Source organism: Eucalyptus grandis, chromosome 3 (genome assembly GCF_016545825.1).
Source record: "Eucalyptus grandis isolate ANBG69807.140 chromosome 3, ASM1654582v1, whole genome shotgun sequence".
Classification (NCBI taxonomy): Eukaryota; Viridiplantae; Streptophyta; class Magnoliopsida; order Myrtales; family Myrtaceae; genus Eucalyptus; species Eucalyptus grandis.
In genome coordinates, this window is record NC_052614.1 from 17402691 (window position 1) to 17421977 (window position 19287).

Here is a 19287-nt window from a genome sequence, read left to right on the forward strand (position 1 = left end):
GGTACCGAAGAAAATTTAGAAATACAATGATCATGCCAACGAAATGATTCGCCCTCTATCTCGCGACCTCTTCGTCAGAAAGTTATGAAATGGTAAAAAGGTCCAACAAATTGCCTACATCCTTAAGAGATCAACAATTCACCGCACATGGAATGACGGCTGGGCAAGGACATTGGCTGAAGTCTTATCTCTCTAATCCATCCATAAGGTTGAAGCGTTGATTTTTCAAAAATTAGCATAACTTAATCGAATCCTTATTCATTTATTTATGTTACTATCTAGATAAGTTGCATGTAACCTAAAAATTGAAATATATTTTTACATTGATCTTTTGGGAAAATCAACGCTTCAACCTTATCGATGGATCAAACAGATAAGACTTCATCTAGCGCCCTCGCTCGGCCGTCATTTTATGTGTGATGCGCCATTGACCTCTTGGGGATGGCACAATTTGTTGGACTATTTGACCATTTTATAATGTTACAACGAAGAGTGCGCGAGATGGAGGGCGATTCATTTGTTGGCATGATCACTGTATTTCTGAATTTTCTTCGGCACCTTTCAATGGTATGAACCACCACCAAAAACACTAATGTATGAGTATATTTTTGCATATTTACAGTATTTGTGCTTGTTTCACTTCATTCGCATGTTTTGTCTGTTCTTTTGTTCAAATGAATGAATTTCTCTGATTGGAGTGAATAAGTCGAGTTTTACTTAGGTTTCTTGGACTTGAGATGAAAATTTCTTGATCAAATGATGCCTGAGCCATGAACGCTGGGTAGAAGATCTACCTGGGGTGACTCACTTCTTGACTTTCTGAATTTTCTTAGACACCAATTGAACGGTGTGAACCAATGAAGACTCGAGAGTATCAAGTGCGACGCTTGTGAATACTGAAATTTTACTTTTATTCAATGAACGAAATAATTAGGCTTCGTTGTTAGTTATCTAGCCTTTACTTGTGAGTCCATCAATACATCTAGAGATGATAAAATATGTGATCTTAAAAATTGATGTCGAAGGTCATTAGTTAAATGACTCTGGAACCATTGTCGTCTGACTAGATGGTTGAACAGATTTTCGCATTTTTTCCCTCTGCCTTTCCTCCCACCTTTTGATACTTAAGATATATAATAAATATAAATAAAATACCTAAAATATAATTAAAATATATAAATAAAAAGATTAAATCAAAAAATATAAATTGTTATTTCTTGTTATTTTGAATTTCTTATGTTGGAATTGAAATATTATTTATGTTGAAAGATTATCTTAATTTTATTAATTTAAGAAGCTTGTTTTTTGAGAAAAAATAACTTTTCTATTATGGATAGTAAAAATCTTATCAATCTTTATCCAACCTCTCCCATGAGATAATTTTATTCACTCTATATCCCTCTTATATATGACTTTATCCTGTCTTGAGTAGGTACCAAATATATTTATCTTAACTGCTAAACATGGCCTAAACATTCTTCCAATTTTGGATTTCAAGATTTTTAAGGGTTTTCCAATTTTAACTTTTTTTTTTTAAATATAACATTTTTAATATTTTCGAAATTTTAAAAATTATGACTTTTCTGGATTTTTGGTGTTTTAAACGCTTTTCTGAATTTTTGAAAATTTTTTATTGCTATTAATAATTTGGAATTTTCAAATTTTCCTAATTTTTTTGGAATTTTTGGATATTTCTTAGTTTTTAAAATTTTTTAAAGACTTTTTAATTTTTTTTTTATGTTTTAATTTTTTCACACTTTTTATGAATTTATTAACATTTTACTAATTTTAAGGATTTTTCTGATTTTTTTTTTTTTTTACATTTTTAGGATTTTTGAGAAATTTTTAGTACGGGTAACGAGGTCAAACCAAGTTTATATGATTCAATCCACTAAACCGACCACCGTCTACCCAGATCAAACTTGATTGGATTAAAAGAATTTTAACATTTTTTAAACATTTTTTTATATTTTTCTTTGATTTTCCTATTTTTTAATGCCTTTTCTCCTTTCTTTTATCTTTTTATTTTATTTTATTTATCTCCTCTACAATTTTCTTCTTCTTGAAGCCTCTGCCTACCTTCTACAACTCTTCTTCATCGAAGACCCCACCATCACCGAAACCACACAAATTCTCAACCAATCACTCAACACTACGCAAATGTGTCCATATAGCTCAGCCACGAACTTCACTAAAGTGGAGCAAAACTGGGAAAAGGTTACCTAGGGCTAGTTTGGTTCAACCAAGTATTTTTGAATAAATGGGCATCTTGTGAAGGCGATAGTGTTTGGATACTCATTTTTGTGTATATTTTGCAAAGCAACTTTAAGATGAAAAGAAAAAGGAAAAAAAGAAACAAAGGAAAAAAAAAAAACAAAAAGGGAGGAGGAGCTACAACTACGTTGGAGAGGGGAAAATCGAGGGGTAGGCGACTTGACAGTGGTGGTGGTGATGGTGGGGAGGCGATTGGTGGCAGTGGTGGTGGGGAGGTGGCTCGCCTGAGGTCACGCAACCTCAAGCGAGGCTTCCCGGCAGCCAAATTTGGCCCTCCGTGGCCAGATCTGTCCGATCGCCAACTGAGCTTCGCAGTGAAGCAACAAGTCCAAGTCCAAGTCCAAAGAAAAAGAAGATGAACAGTGTTTTTTGAGAGCAAAAGAGGAAAACATGATTATCAGTAAGGGCAATATTTGAAAGAAAAAAAACTCATTAAATCTTAACTTAGCATTTCAAAAATGCTGAAACCTCAAAGCATGTCCCTACTTGCTTTGGGTTTTCAGCATTCCAAATGCTAGCATTTGGCAAATGGAGCTTAAAAAATTTGAACCAAATGCTTGATATTTTTCCCAAGGGGCTTTGGGGGCATAAAGCCCATTGGGAATGATGAATCGAAGGGGCCTAAGTGAAACTAGACTTGTTTAGTCCAATCAAAGAAATTGATTCCATTGAGCAAAGGAGCAGTATGCGAATGAAGTGAAATGGGCACAAATACGGTAAATATATAGGAATGTACTCATACATTAATGTTTTTGGTGGTGGTTCCCGCGGTTCAATTGGTGCCGAAGAAAATTCAGAAAGTTGAGTAATGAGTCATCCAAGGCAGATCTTTTGTTGTAGCGCACATGGCCCAAGGCATCGTCTGATCAAGAACTTTTCATCTCAAGTCCAAAATACCTAAGCGAAACTGGATTTGTTCACTCTAATTAAAGAAATTCATTTCATTGAACAAAGCAACAGACAAAGCATGCAGATGAAGTGAAACGGGCACATTTATTGTAAGTATGCAAGAATATTCATATATTAATGTTTTTGGTAGTGGTTCATAAAAAGATATGTAAACTGTTTAATAAACAGTTTACATAACTTTTTTCTAAACATAAACTAAACTGTTTGTTTAGTTACTAAACAATTTACATGACTTTTCTAAACATAAAGTTCTAAACAGTCTAGAAATTTGAAAAAGTTCCGGACTCACTTGTTCCTAAACAGTTTACATAACTTTTTTTCTAAACATTATAAATTCTCCACCCTCCTCAGAGAACTCACCCACAAAAATTTGCAAGAACAAGGAAAAAAAGGAAAAATAAGTTAACTCAAAATGACAGATCGCCACGACTCGCTCGAGCAGATCATATTCCTATGTATCTTTTGTGCCATATTTGCTATGCTTGGCCCCGCCATGGTGATCTTCGTGCTCATACCTACCTCTATGCCCCGGAGGTCGAGCTCAGCCTCGTCTCTTCCCTCCCTATCTTTTGTGCATCGAGAAGACATGAGGCTGAGCTCGACCTCCGGGGGCATAGAGTTAGGTATTAAAACGAAGATCACCATGGCGGGGCCAAGCATAGCAAATATGGCACAAAAGATACATAGAAAGATGATCCACTTATGCCAGTCGTGGCAGTCTGTCATTTTAAGTTAACTTTTTTTTTTTTTTTTCCTTGTCTTTGCAAATTTTTGTGGGTGAATTCTGTGAGGAGGGCGAAGAATTTATGATGTTTAGAAAAAGTTATGTAAATTGTTTTGGAAACAGTTTACATATTTCTAAACATAAACTAAACTATTCATTTAGTTCCAAAACAGTTTACGTGACTTTTCTAAACATAAAGTTATAAATAGTCTAGAAATTTCAAAAGTTTCAAACTCATTGTTCCTAAACAGTTTACATAACTTTTTCTAAACATCATAAATTCTCCGCCCTTCTCAGAGAACTTATCCACAAATATTTGTAGGGACAAGGAAAAAGAGAAAAAAAGGAGTAAACTCAAAATTACAGATCGCCACGACTGGCACGAGCAGATCATCTTCCTATGTATCTTTTGTGCCATATTTGCTATGCTTGGCTCCGCCATGGTTATATTCATGCTAACACCTACCTCTATGCCTTCGAAGGTGGAGCTCGGCCTCGGCTCTTCCCTCCCTATCTTTGTGCCATATTTACTCGTGGCACAAAAGATAGGAGGGAAGAGCCAAGGCCGAGCTAGACCTCCAAGGGCATAGAGGTAGGTGTTAGCATGAAGATCACCATGGCAAAAAAGATACATAGGAAGATGATTCGCTCTGCCGGTCATGGAAGTCTATCATTTTGAATTAACTCTTTTTTTTTCTTTTTTTCCTTGTGCCCGTAAATTTTTTTAGGTAAGTTCTCTGAGGAGGGCGGAGAATTTATGATATTTAGAAAATTTTATGTAAACAATTTCCTAAATAGTTTACATAACTTTTTTCTAATCATAAACTAAACTGTTCGTAACCACCGGGTTTTCCCCGTAACCACCCTTCCATTTTGGAACGGGGAAGTGGGGGGTTCAAATCCCCACATTCTCAGGGAGGATTGGGGTGGGGACGATTTCATTTCAGGAGTAGGTTTCGACTTCCACACCTTGCAAGGAGACAAGTCAAAAGTCTGAGAGTGAGTGTTAGAATAGGATTAGAGTAGGACCGATCAAAAAAAAAAAAACTAAACTGTTCGTTGAGTTCCTAAATAGTTTACAAGACTTTTCTAAACATAAAGTTCTAAACAGTCTAGAAATTTGAAAAAGTTCTAAACTCATCACCATTCCTAAATAGTTTACATAACTTTTTTTCTAAACATCATAAATTCTCCACCCTCCTCAAAGAACTCACCCACAAATAGTTGCGGGGACAAGGAAAAAAAGGAAAACAGAGTTAACTCAAAATTACAGATCACCACAATCGACACGAGCAGATCATCTTCCTATGTATCTTTTGTGCCATATTTGCTATACTTGGCCCCGCCAAGGTGATCTTCGTGCTAATACCTACCTCTATGCCCCCGGAGGTCGAGCTCAGCCCCATCACTTCCCTCCTTATCTTTTATGCATCGAGTAAATATGGCACAAAAGATAGGGAGAGAAGAGACGTGGGTGAGCTCGACCTCCCGGGGCATAGAGGAAGGTATTAGCATGAAGATCACCATGGCAAGGCCAAGCATAGCAAATATGGCACAAAAGATAAATTTGAAGATCATCCACTCATGCCGGTCGTGGCCATCTCCCATTTTGAGTTAACTTTTTTTTTTCTTTTTTTCCTTGTCCCTGCAAATTTTTGTGGGTGAGTTATGTGAGAGGGCGGAGAATTTATCATGTTTAGAAAAAGTTATGTAAACTGTTTCAAACAGTTTACTTAACTTTTTCTAAACATAAACTGTTCGTTTAGTTCCTAAACGGTTTACATGACTTTTCTAAACATAAAGTTCTAAACAGTCTAGAAATTTGAAAAAGTTCTGAACTCACCGTTTCTAAAAAGTTTACATAATTTTTTCTAAACATCATAAATTCTCCGCCCTCCTTAGAGACTCACCCACAAAAATTTGTAGGGACAAAGAAAAAAAGAAAAAGGAGTTAAACTCAAAATTACAGATCACCACAACCGACACGAGCGGATCATCTTCCTATGTATCTTTTGTGCCATATTTGCTACGCTTGGCCCCGCCATGGTGATCTTCGTGCTAATACCTACCTCTATACCCCGGAGGTCGAGCTCAGCCCCGTCTCTTACCTCCCTATCTTTTGTGCATCAAGTAAATAAGGCACAAAAGATAGGGAGGGAAGAGACGCTCGACCTCCGGGGGCATAGAGATAGGTATTAGCATGAAGATCACCATGGCGGGAACAAGCATAGCAAATATGGCACAAAAGATACATAAGAAGATGATCTGCTTGCGCCGGTCATGGCAGTCTATCATTTTAAGTTAACTCTTATTTTCTTTATTTCCTTGTCCCCAAATTTTTGTGGGTGAGTTCTCAGTGAAGAGGGCGGAAAATTCATGATGTTTAGAAAAAGTTATGTAAATTGTTTCCAAAACAGTTTACATAACTTTTTTATAAACATAAACTAAACTGTTCGTTTAGTTCCTAAACAATTTACATGACTTTTCTAAACATAAAGTTCTAAATAGTCTAGAAATTTGAAAAAGTTTCGAACACACCCTTTCTAAACAGTTTACATAACTTTTTTATAAACATCATAAATTCTCCGCTCTCCTCAAGGAACTCACCAACAAATTTTTGTAGGGACAAGGAAAAAAAATAAAAAAGGAGTAAACCCAAAATTACAGATCGCCACGATCGGCACGAGCGGATGCATGGAGGTAGGTATTAGCACGAAGATTACCATGGCGGAGCCAAGCATAGCAAATATGGCACAAAAGATACATAGGAAGATGATCCGCTCGTGCTGGTTGTTGAGTTAACTCTTTTTCTTTTTTTTTCCTTGTCCCTGCAAATTTTTGTGGGTAAGTTTTTCGAGTAGGGTGGGGAATTTATTATATTTAAAAAAAGTTATGTAAACTGTTTAGGAAACAGTTTACATAAATTTTTTCTAATCATAAACTAAAATTTTCGTTTAGTTCCTAAACAGTTTACAAGACTTTTCTAAACATAAAATTCTAAACAATCTAGAAATTTGAAAAAGTTCTGAACTCATCATCGTTCCTAAACAGTTTACATAATTTTTTTTTTCTAAACATCATAAATTCTCCGCCCTCCTCAGAGGACTCACCCACAAATATTTGCAAGGAGAGGGAAAAAAAGAAAAAAAATGAGTTAACGCAAAATTACAAATCGCCATGACCGACACGAGCAGATCATCTTCCTATGTATCTTTTGTGCCATATTTGCTATGCTTCGCCCCTAGAGGTCAAGCTCAACCTCGTGTTTTATGTCCCTATCTTTTGTACCATATTTACTCGAGGCGCAAAAGATGGGGAGGGAAGAGACGGGGCTGAGCTCGACCCTCGGGGGCATAATGGTAGGTATTAGTACGAAGATCACCATTGCGGGGCGAAGCATAGCAAATATGGCACAAAAGATACATAGAAAGATCCGCTCGTGCCGGTCGTGACCGTCTATCATTTTGAATTAACTCTCTTTTTTTTCCTTGTCCCTACAAATTTTTGTGAGTGAGTTCTGTGAGGAGGGAAGAGAATTTATGGTGTTTAGAAAAAGTTATGTAAACTGTTTCCAAAACAATTTACATAACTTTTCTCTAAACATAAACTAAACTGTTCGTTTATTTCCTAAACAGTTTACATGACTTTTATAAACATAAAGTTCCAAACAGTCGAGAAATGTTAAAAAGTTCCGAACTAACCATTCCTAAATAGTTTACATAACTTTTTTAAGCATCATAAATTCTCCGCCCTCCTCAAAGAGCTCACCCACAAAAATTTGCAGGGACAAGGAAAACAAGAAAAACAAAGTTAACTCAAAATGGCAGACCGCCACGACCGGCAGAGCGGATCATTTTCCTATTTATCTTTTGTGCCATGTTTGCTATACTTGGCCCTACCATGGTAATCTTCGTGCTAATACATACCTTTATGCCCCCGGAAGTGAAACTCAACATTGTCTCTTCCCTCCCTATCTTTTGTGCATCGAGTAAATTTGGCACAAAAGATAGAGAGGGAAGAGACGGGGTGAGCTCGACCTCCAGGGGCATAGAGGTAGGTATTAGCACGAATATCACCATGGCGGAGCCAAGCATAGCAAATATTGCAAAACATACATAAGCAGATGATTTGCTCTGCCGGTCGTGGAGGTCTGTCATTTTGAGTTAACTCCAATTTTCTTTTTTTCCTTATCCTTGCAAATATTTGTGGGTGAGTTTTTTGAGGAGGGCGGAGAATTTATCATGTTTAGAAATAGTTATGTAAACTATTTTGGTTTAGTTCCTAAACAGTTTACATGACTTTAGTTCCTAAAGTTCTAAACAATCTAGAAATTTGAAAAAGTGTCGAACTCACTGTTCCTAAACAGTTTACATAGGGCGCGCATGATAACTATTATATTCCGTAAATAGTTTCGGAACGTAAATAAATTTTTCTATTTCTATTTCTATAAGAGTTTCTAAGCAAAAATAACCGTTTGATAACGACACAAAATTTCTTTCTTTCGGACGATGGCGGCGACGACCGGCGACCTTTAATATAAAAAAATAAAAATAAAAATGATTTAGTAACAAAAAAATAATGAATAAAATAAATCATAAAAAATAAAATAAAAATATCATTTTATTTATTATATTTTATTTTATTTTAGGAATAAATTTATTTTAAAATGAATAAAAATAAAAAATAAAAACAATTTTATTTGGCAAAACACTCAACGTAAATAAATATAAATTTATTTTTAATAAAAATAAATTATTTTTATTTATCATAAATAAATTATTTTTAATAAATTTAATACATTTATTTTAATAAACTAAAACTAAAATGATAAATAAAAATAATTTATTTATTTTAATAATTTTATTTTTATTTTTAAATGAATAAAATGAATATATTAATTTTTATTTATTTTTATTTTTAATAAAATGAGGAGAGGCGGAGGAAGAGGAGGAGGCAAAGACGTAGAGGAGATGAGGGAGGACTCACCGAAATTAGGGTTTAGTGAGAGAAATTATTTCGATTTCTCTTCTAGAAATCGAAGAAACCTATTTCTGAAATAGAAATCTATTCTAAAAATAGAAAAACTGAATAGGTTATCAAACAGATTTCTCTTCCAGAAATAGGTTTTCTGTTCTAGACCTATTTCTGGAACAAAAATTTTGAGTTGTCATGCACCCCATAACCTTTTTCTAAACATTATAAATTCTCCGCTCTCCTCAAGGAGCTCACCCAAAAAAATTTGCAAGGACAAGGAAAAAAAAGAAAAAAAAGGAGTTAACTCAAAATGACAGATCGCCACGACCGGCACGAGCGGATCATCTTCCTATGTATCTTTTGTGTCACATTTGCTATGCTTGGCCTCGCCATGGTGATCTTTGTAACGACCCGGGCCCTATGAGCGAATCATCTTCCTATGTATCTTTTGTGCCATATTTGCCATGCTTGGCCCCGCCATGGTGATCTTTGTAACGACCCGAGCCCTACTGTGTAATTGTCCGTTTTGGACACTGAGTTCTCACAGCTTTATGGCTGTAAAATGCGTCACCTGGGGACAAGGTTGCACTTGGCCATTCCTTTCCCTAAACCAATATTGTCCACTTTGGTGGCCCCATAGTGGACCCCTCACGGGTTTGTTTTCAACGCAGCGGAAGCATACGTGAAACATGTTATACAGATTAGAGGAACATAAATCTTATAAAATAGCCCCAGGACTCTCCCCTAAGCGATATGGGACAGGAGACGCGCCCCCGCGCTTGGGCCGTCACATTCTCCCTCTCTTGGGAGCACAGCGTCCTCTCTATGATCTCACACGCGATTGGGAGTCGGCTCTAATACCATTTGTAACAACCCGGGCTTCACTGTGTAATATTATCTGCTTGGACACTTCCTTTCCTCAAACTAATATTGTTCACTTTGTGGCGTGGCCTCACAGTGGGCCCCTCACGGGTTTGTTTTCAGCGCAGCGGAAGCGTACGTGGAACGCATTACACAGATTAGAAGGATCTAAGCCTTATAAACTAGCCCCAGGACTCCCCCTAAGCGATGTGAGACAAAAGACGCGCCCCTGTGCTTAGGCCGTCACAATCTTCTTGCTAGTACCTACCTCTATGTCCTCGGAGGTCGAGCTCAACCCCGTCTCTTCCCTCCCTATCTTTTGTGCATCGAGTAAATATGGCACAAAAGATAGGGAGGGAAGACACGAGGTTGAGCCCGACCTCCGGGGCATAAAGGTAGGTATTAGCACGAAGATCACCATGGCGGGGCTAAGCATCGTAAATATGGCACAAAAGATACATAGGAAGATGATCCGCTCGTGCTAGTTGTGGCAGTCTATCATTTTGAATTAACTCTTTTTTTCTTTTTTTCCTTATCCCTGCAAATTTTTGCGAGAAGGGCGGAGAATTTATGATGTTTAGAAAAAGTTATGTAAACTGTTTCCAAAACAGTTTACATAACTTTTTTCTAAATATAAACTAAATTGTTCATTTAGTTCCTAAACAATTTACATGACTTTTCTAAACATAAAGTTCTAAACTGTCAAGAAATTTTAAAAAGTTATGAACTCACCGTTCCTAAACAGTTTACATAACTTTTTTTCTAAAAACCGTAAATTCTCCGCCCTCCTCAGAGAACTCACCCACAAATATTTGCAGGGACAAGGAAAAAAAAGAAGAAAAAATGAGTTAACTCAAAATGATAGACCGCCACGACCAGCAGAGTGGATCATCTTCCTATGTACCTTTTTTGCTATATTTGCTATGCTTGGCTCCACCATAGTGATATTCGTGCTAATACCTACCTCTATGCCCCCGAAGGTCGAGCTCAGCCCTATCTCTTCCTCCCTATCTTTTGTGCCATATTTACTCGATGTACAAAAGATAGGAAGGGAAGAGACGAAGCTGAGCTTGACCTCCAAGGGTATAGGTAGGTATTAGTACGAAGATCACCGTGTCGGGGCCAAGCATAGCAAATATGACACAAAAGATAAATAGAAAGATGATCCGCTCGTGCCGGCCATGGCGGTTCGCCATTTTGAGTTAACTCTTTTTTTTCTTTTTTCCTCATCTCTGCAAATTTTTGTGGGTAAATTCTGTGAGAAGGGTAGAGAATTCAGTTTACATAACTTTTTTCTAAACATAAATTAACTTGTCCGTTTACTTCCTAAACAGTTTACATGACTTTTCTAAACATAAAGTTCTAAACAATGTAGAAATTTGAAAAAGATTCGAACTCACTGTTCCTAAACAATTTACATAACCTTTTTTCTAAACATCATAAATTCTCCGCCCTCCTCAGAGAACTCACCCACAAAAATTTGCAGGGACAAGGAAAAAAAGTAAAAAGAAGTTAACTCATAATGACATATCGCCACGACCGACCCGAGTGGATCTTCTTCCTATGCATCTTTGGTGTCATATTTGCTATGCCATGGTGATCTTCGTGTTAATACCTACCTCTATGCCCCCGGAAGTCGAGCTGAGTCCAGCTTCTTGCCTCCCTATCTTTTATGCATCATTTACTCGATGCACAAAAGATAGGGGGGCAAGAGACCGGGCTGAGCTCAACCTCCGAGGACATAGAGGTAGGTATTAGCACGAAGATCATCATGGCGGGGCCAAGCATAGCAAATATGACATAAAAGATAAATAGGAAGATGATCCGCTCGTGCCGGTCGTGACAATCTATCATTTTGAGTTAACTCTTTTCTTATTTTTTTCCTTGTCCCTGCAAATTTTTGTAGGTGAGTTCTTTGAGGAAGGCGGAGAATTTATGATGTTTAAAAAAAAATTATAAACTGTTTCCAAAAAAAAATTTACATAACTTTGTTCTAAACATAAACTAAACTGTTCGTTTAGTCCCTAAATATTTTACATAACTTTTCTAAACATAAAATTCTAAACAATCTAGAAATTTGAAAAAGTTCAAGACTCACCATTCCTAAACAATTTACATAAATTTTTCTAAACGTCATAAACTCTTCAGTTGAGTGGATGCCAGTCTGTAAGGAAGATGCTATGGTCATGAACAGCTTTTCCGATTTAATCTCCTTATCTTATGTCTAAAGGAGTGTAATGGACATAATTCTTCAGTTGAGTGGATGCCAGTCTGTAAATGCATAGTTTCGAGTTTCAGCTTTTTCACAGCTCAATGACCGTGTGCATGCATATTTGTGATTAGACTCCCCTCCCCTCATCATTTTTTGCACACAACGTTGAGAAGATCTTCCATGAAAGAAGGAAAGGCCTAAAAAAAGTGATATTTTACTAGTCAACTCTAGAAAACAAAAAAAACACAGAAAAATCATCTGTCATCAGTTGTCCTGATTAGTTCTCAGTTTATGTTTCTGTCCATCCAAGCAATGAGGATCAAGATGTGATGTAGGATGCTTCCATTGAACTTGTTGAAAGCTAAAACACAACCAAGATTAGTGTTTAGTCATACCTGACGAGGACTCAAAACGGGAGAACATGATCCATAGCCTACAGAGGGAGAACTAGGTCCACGGCTTACAACGGTAGAACTTGGTCCAGGGCTGTAACTATTACCGCTGCTGCTTTCTAAGTTGCTTCCAAAATCCCTTAGCCGGTTAAGCTCTGGCAATACAACCGTCCCAAGATCAGGTCTATCCTTCTTTCGCAGCTCTGCGCGCATGAGAGCCAATTTTGCAAATGCTAAAGCCTCTTCCACTGGCCAATCCGGCACTGCTGGATCAAGCATCTCTTCAAACGTTCCTTCTCGATGGCAGTTCTAACATGGTGGGACAGCCCCATTGCACGTTGAACTGTGATTATTTGAAGCAACATTATCCCGAAGGAGTACACGTCTGATTTGGTGGTTAATTTGCCCGTCTGTTAATACTCCGGGTCTATATAACAAAACGTTCCTGCAGCCGAAGTCATGTGAAATTGTGTGACAGTGTCTGCTACAGCAGGGGGGACCAACCTCGCTAGGCCCACGTCACTAATCTTGCTCTTGTAGTTGCGGTCTAAGAGGATGTTGGCTGGTTTGAGGTCCCCATGAACAAGAGGCTCAGGCTTGGATTGGTGGAGAAACAAAAGAGCTGTTGCGATTTCAGCTGCTATATCAAACCGTTTCTGCCACGAAATCGGAGGGGTTTTGACTTTTCGAAATAGGCGGTCTTCGAGACTGCCACAGTCCATGTATTCGTACACCAAGCATCCATACTCCGGGCACGCTCCTAAAAGGAGGACCATGTTTGGATGTCTCATGCAGGTCAGAACCTCGACCTACATTTTTGGCATAAGCAATTAGCATTATGAGATAAAATGGGAAACATAGAACATAAATGTTTTGTATAAATTAGCTGAAAATATGTTCTTTCAAATGGTGCGGGTCACTCCATCTACTCCCCCAATCGTGTCATTTCCTCATATTCGAGATTCTAAAACTGATGGCTCCAGAGATGCATTCATTCAAGCCAGAAGATCTTAGTATGCATTGAGATTAATCAAAGGCTCTAATTCTCATTCATCAGGCCTACCGACCAACAAATCCAAAGAAAACTATATATTTTTTCTTTTTTTTTTTGGTGCGCGCATGGGTGGAACGCAAGCAACCAACAAAAAATTATGTACCTCTTGATGGAATTGCTTTTTACCTTGAACAGCATCAGGTCGTAACACCTTGATTGCTACATACGTGTGGTCGAGCTTTCCCTTGTATACTGGCCCTTATCCGCCTTCGCCAATCTTCTTTGTCTTCGAGAATGTGTCAGTTGCTTCCTCGATTTCTTGTATGGTGTATCTACTGTATCGGGTATCATTCTGGTACAAAGCACTCAGTGCTCGAACCTTTTCTTTTGACTCTAGCTTGGCTTTTATCTCGGCTTGTTTCCTTCTCTGTGCCTCCATTTCAGCTAGCTTCTGCGCCTTATCTGCTGCTTCAATGGCAGCTTTGCACTTGGCCTTTTCCATCTCGGCCAGAGCAAGAGCTGCCTCTTCTGCATGCCTGGCTTCCTCTAACTTACGAGCTTCTTGAATCTTCAGCAGATGAACTTCTTCAGCCTACGAAAAACAATACAATCCCCATGATACTCAGTTACATTCAATACCTTTTCCATAGCTTCAAAAAAGGTGCACCAACGATATACAAAAAGCTTATCCAAGTTGCATGTCCAATATATCCATCGCCAATTATAGAATGATCTGACAGCATATTAACATGATGTATTTACGAACTAAATAAGAAGTTCCTGTCCGCAAGACAGGAAGATATGCATAGGCCTCAATCTTGCATTTTGTAATGGTAACTTATCTTCATCCATCCACAAGTGCCAATTCTTTCACTGTTAAATTGAGGGCTATTGCGAGTATTTGTCAATAATTATATCGTAGAATGAGAATATAACAAGTGAAGGAAGGATTCTGCAGTTACCACTCTAATAGATCAAGTTGGTGGATTTGTCAAACATTTTGGAAAGTTCCGTAAAATATCGTCTAGATATATATTAGAAACAAACGGGCACAAAGGGTATCCCCATGAACTATCAAGGAAGTCATCCGTGCATCAAAATTTGAAGACATAATGTTACCTGCTTTTGGCGGAGAGGGCCTCTTTGCAAGCAGTACTGTACATGTCCATGGTTTGCTTAAGTTCAAGCTTGAGTCTTTTCATTTCGGCCTCTAGATCTCGCTGTAAAGAGCCACCAATTGTTCTCAGATAGTGAAAATTGGATCGAACATTTTGAAAATATGATTGTGAACTGCCGTGCATAGACATCGATGCGGTAACTCACAATTATAGAGAGGTTGTACTTACAGAAGATTGAGTGATGGAGGAAGATGATGGCGAATCTGACTCTACCATACTGAAATCAAATTTCTGGTCCCCCAAATCCATCGATCCTAAAGAAATAGACCCCCAAATATCACTCTCGTCGGATGTAGAATTTCGCTGTGGCGAAGGACTGAGCCCACGGAAGTCATAATTGTCTAGCGATAGATTCACCACAGCAGCTCAGATCCATCGTCGCGCCTCGCCTCGCGCGCCCCGCGCTTGGTCTTTTTGTTCTTTGCAGTTTCGTTTCTTCTTCAATTTTTATAACGGTTTTGGCGCTCTCCGCCTGGTGGTTTCCCAGGTTGAAACCGCGTCGGTTTGGGGGAGGTTTCGCGGGAGGTTTCGAACCGTCCGTGAGACGCCCGGGCTCTTTTTGATTTTTGAACGGGCGGAAGGCTGTGCTTCCGTACGCTCTCGCGTTGATTAGACCCCGTGGACCCTACCGAGGGGTGGCGTGGGTGATAGGTGGTGGGCCCTGATTGGACAGAAGGTGATGTGTAATTGATTTAATAATCTACGCTGGTCACTTGATCTAAATTTCAAGATCAATTCGAAGTTTGAAAAGCGCAAATTCATGCGATCCACATGGGCCCCGTATCGGGCCGTGGAGTCAATTGCGAATTGGTGTGGATTTTAAACTTTCGGCATGGGAGATAAATAACTTGATCCGATAAAGCAATCAAAATGAGATTATTTTTTTTTTTTAATTTTATGTTCAGGATTCATCGGGCTCGCCTTTCACTTACGCTAACGGTAGCCTACGGCCCGTACAGTGCGCGATAAAGGTGTCAACGGATCGGGTTAGGTCGAGTTTTGTTGTTACTCGACTCGACTCGAAACACATTAGACTTGCATCTGTGTTTCGGGTTGGGTCGGGTTGCCGAATTTCCTTTTTTTGTCTTCACCTTTCTTTTCTCTAGGGTTCGTATTGGGATGGAAACTATCTACTTATGTTTTTCTTTGCTACCACTCACATGCATGTTATAAGTCATAACTTATGACCCTTTTAACATCATTATTTTTACTTCTCTATGACACATGAATTAATTGGCAAAAACAAAAAGAAAATTTGCTACCACCCACATGATTTTCATCTTGAACGCGGTACTGATGACACACGGGTTTAAACATGACAATATGGCGAAAAACTTGGAAAATGACAGGACCAAATACATTTCCATAATTTCTGTCGAGGATCTTTATCTTCACGAACCGAAGCACATGTTCGGAAGACGGATGGTTGTTTCCCATTCCATTTTCAGGTAAATAGAAACTGAAAATATTCTGACTTCAAACAAATAAGCCCCAGCAAATAACTTTCGCCTCGGGAGACCAGAGAGAAGCAAATACATGCAGTAATGCTGCATCAATCTTTCCATGTTGCGTCATATCTCACAGGAAAACCAACAATGGAACGAGCTAAACCCACATAAACATTAACATTGCGTACAAATTAGACTTATTGGTTCTCACTGGAAGAAAATATTTAACGTTATGTACAAACCTTGTGAAAAAAAAAAAAAAACATCTTACACGACTATATAGCAATACGAAGAAGAAACTATGCTGCCTTTCACTAGCTATTAGCCAGATCATCTATACAAGCTCCCTGTCACCGGCGAGTACATTGGCCAGCAATGAGTATGCTGGTGTTCTTGACGAAGAGAGCGATGTTCCTCGTCCCCCACGTGATCTTTCCCCCCCTCCAAGGAGAGAGAAAAGGGAGGGAGAGAAAGAAGAAAAAAAAATAGTAATAAGGATAATATTGGACCTGAGCAGGTCTTTAAATTGCTCCCCCTTGAATAGATAATCCCGGGGGACTCCTCCTCATAAGCCATTTACAGGCAAGTGAGGGGAGAGTAGTATGGGATAGTTGTCCCATTGGGAAACCCGGCCAAACCCTTTACGGGTTAGGGTCCCACCTCTGATCCCCGTGAAGCCTTCCCTGGTGACCAATCCAGGCGTGGTTCAGGGAAATGACAAGGCCTGAGTAGTGGCAAGCTACTCGGGGTGACCGGCCGGCCTTTTTTCACTAGCTATTAGCCAGATCATCTGTACAAGCTCCCTATCACCGGCGAGTACATTGGCCAGCAATGAGTATGCTGGTGTTCTTGACGAAGAGAGCGATGTTCCTCATCCCCCACGTGATCTTTCCCCCTCCAAGGAGAGAGAAAGGGAGAGAGAGAAAGAAGAAAAATAATAATAATAGTAATAAGCATAATATTATTATTATCCTTATTACTATTATTATTTTCCCTTTCTCTTTTCCTTTTTTATTTTCTTTCGGTCATTGATTTTTCCTCCGATAATTTCTTTTCCGAAATTTCGGACCCGTTGATAATTCGACGGACGATGAGACAAGGTCCTAAAATGAATCGTGACATGCTCGAATATTCGATTCCCGAAACCAAATTCAATTTCTTGGTTAAAATGGACCGGACGCGATTTTAGTTCAATCCAACCAATTAGGTAGCTTTTAGGGATTTTACTGTGGATATATCCCTTAACGGCTTCAGCTAATAGGTTAGTTAACTCATGAGTGATCAGTTCAGAGAAAAAAGGACTATAGGCATGTCAATGAAATGCCCATTTTATTTTATCGAAACGGGGTCAAAAATTCAAGATCACACACGTAAAGGTTCTTCACTATCATCTCGCCTGAACCAGCGTCGAGTGATAGAGCCAAAAGTGAGGTTTTGAGCTCAAAATCAGATTCTTTGGGTGCACCCTCTATGTGGGTCTTCAGGGTCACATACTTGTTGGTCACCTCCATGATTGCAGAAGAATAGGAAGAAGCTGAAGATAGGAAACAAGACAAATCCTTGTCCGGGGGAAATTGACGAGCCCTATTATTATAGGACTATATATGTATAAAACATCTGCATGAAATTGACCTTTGCAATGGGAATTTACCACGGTGGACTTCGCAGAAAAAGTTGATGGCTTCTACCGTTCACTTTTTATTTTCCTTGTCAATTAAGATTATTTCAAAAATTTCAACATGTTTAGTTATTGGCATTTTAAAAGGGTGGTGCTATTTCCACCTCTAAATGACTACATCTACCCCTATTTACACTAAAAAGACAAAATTGTCTTTAATCTTTCAATTGCAGTTTAAAGTGACAGCCCCAATCATTTCTTCTATTTTTTGTTTTTCTATTCATGATAGGTTTGTAATTAAGCATTTCGCATATTTTGTTTTTTTTTTAGCGAATTAAAGAAGCATGCATTCTCAAATATTCTTATACGATTTTACATACTTTGTGTAAAATCATCTCACTAATAGTTTAAAGAAAAAGAAAAAGAAGACATTATTTGATATAGTATAAAACTAAAAATCTATTCTTTATTAATCTTATAAAAATTATCTATTTTTTTGTCCCTCCTATCTCAAAATCTCACTTTCTTGGTGAACTTTTTATTAATTTCATTAGTCTAATATGTATATTAAATCTCTTTATTTACAATATCAAAGAATTTATCCTTTTTCCTTATTATATTAGTGAAATACTTTTTTACAAAGCATGTAAGACGTTATATGAATATATAGGAAAACACTAAAAACATTATACACAATAAGGTGTCTTGATATTTATTTTTGTACAATTCATAAATGATATTAATTTTTGCTAATCCAAAATAATGATATTTCACTAGGATTTTTTTTTAAGTTCTTACTTTGTGCAATATTTTGATGTAATTAAATTTCATCTACTTAACAATTTATCTATAAATATAATTGACAACATGAAAAAGAATTAGAATTCTAGGAAAACTCTCTTTTCAACAAAATGAACATTTATGGAGGTAATATCTAGCAATAAACAAAAAATAGTGCCTTTAATGTACATGGAAAATCTACAACAAACAAAACCTAAACATATTAAATTCTTAATTATGGTAAGTAGATCCTACACAAAAATAGAAAAAGTGAATAAATAAAAAGTAAATAAATTTGAGACCACTAATTAAATTGCAATTAAATGATAGACGATAATTTTTTTCTTTTTAATAGAAATTGAGTGGATCTAGTCATGTAGGGGTGGAAATACCACCGCCCTTTTGAAGCAATAAAAGTTTTTTTTTTCCTTCCAAAAATTAATTGAAATATTTTTTAGATTTATTTACATAAAAAGTGAGGCCAAGTATATTGACAAGAAAGATTTCTAAACTTAATACACTAAAAATAAGACAAACTCTCATTAGGTTATAAATATGATCACTGTGTCAAATGTCCGCTTGCACTATACCGCAAAACTCGATATTCTACTTATGTAGACTGGTTTTAATAAACTCAGTACTGCACTCAAGGTAAGAGGCCTATTTTGTGATTGCGATTTTTTTTTTTTTTGTCTTTTCCAAAAACATTAAAAGAATACTAAATATGTTTTAAGACAAATACAAAAAGCAAAAAGACAAGGGCAGGATCAAGAACGAGTAGTACCCGCAACAAGAGAAGATGCCATTTTCAATGGCCAGACAAGTGGCGATTAATTAAATGAAGATGAAGGAATAGTCGAGGCTAGAGAGGATTCCTTAAGGCCTACTGGCCAAATTAAGCCAAGTGATCACTAATATCCAAT

General features: G+C 37.6%; 1 pseudogene; it reads right to left on the reverse strand.

Annotated features, from left to right (window-relative positions):
- Positions 1-12218: 12218 nt before the first annotated feature.
- Positions 12219-17477, reverse strand: LOC104439115 (annotated as a pseudogene).
- Positions 17478-19287: the final 1810 nt, after the last annotated feature.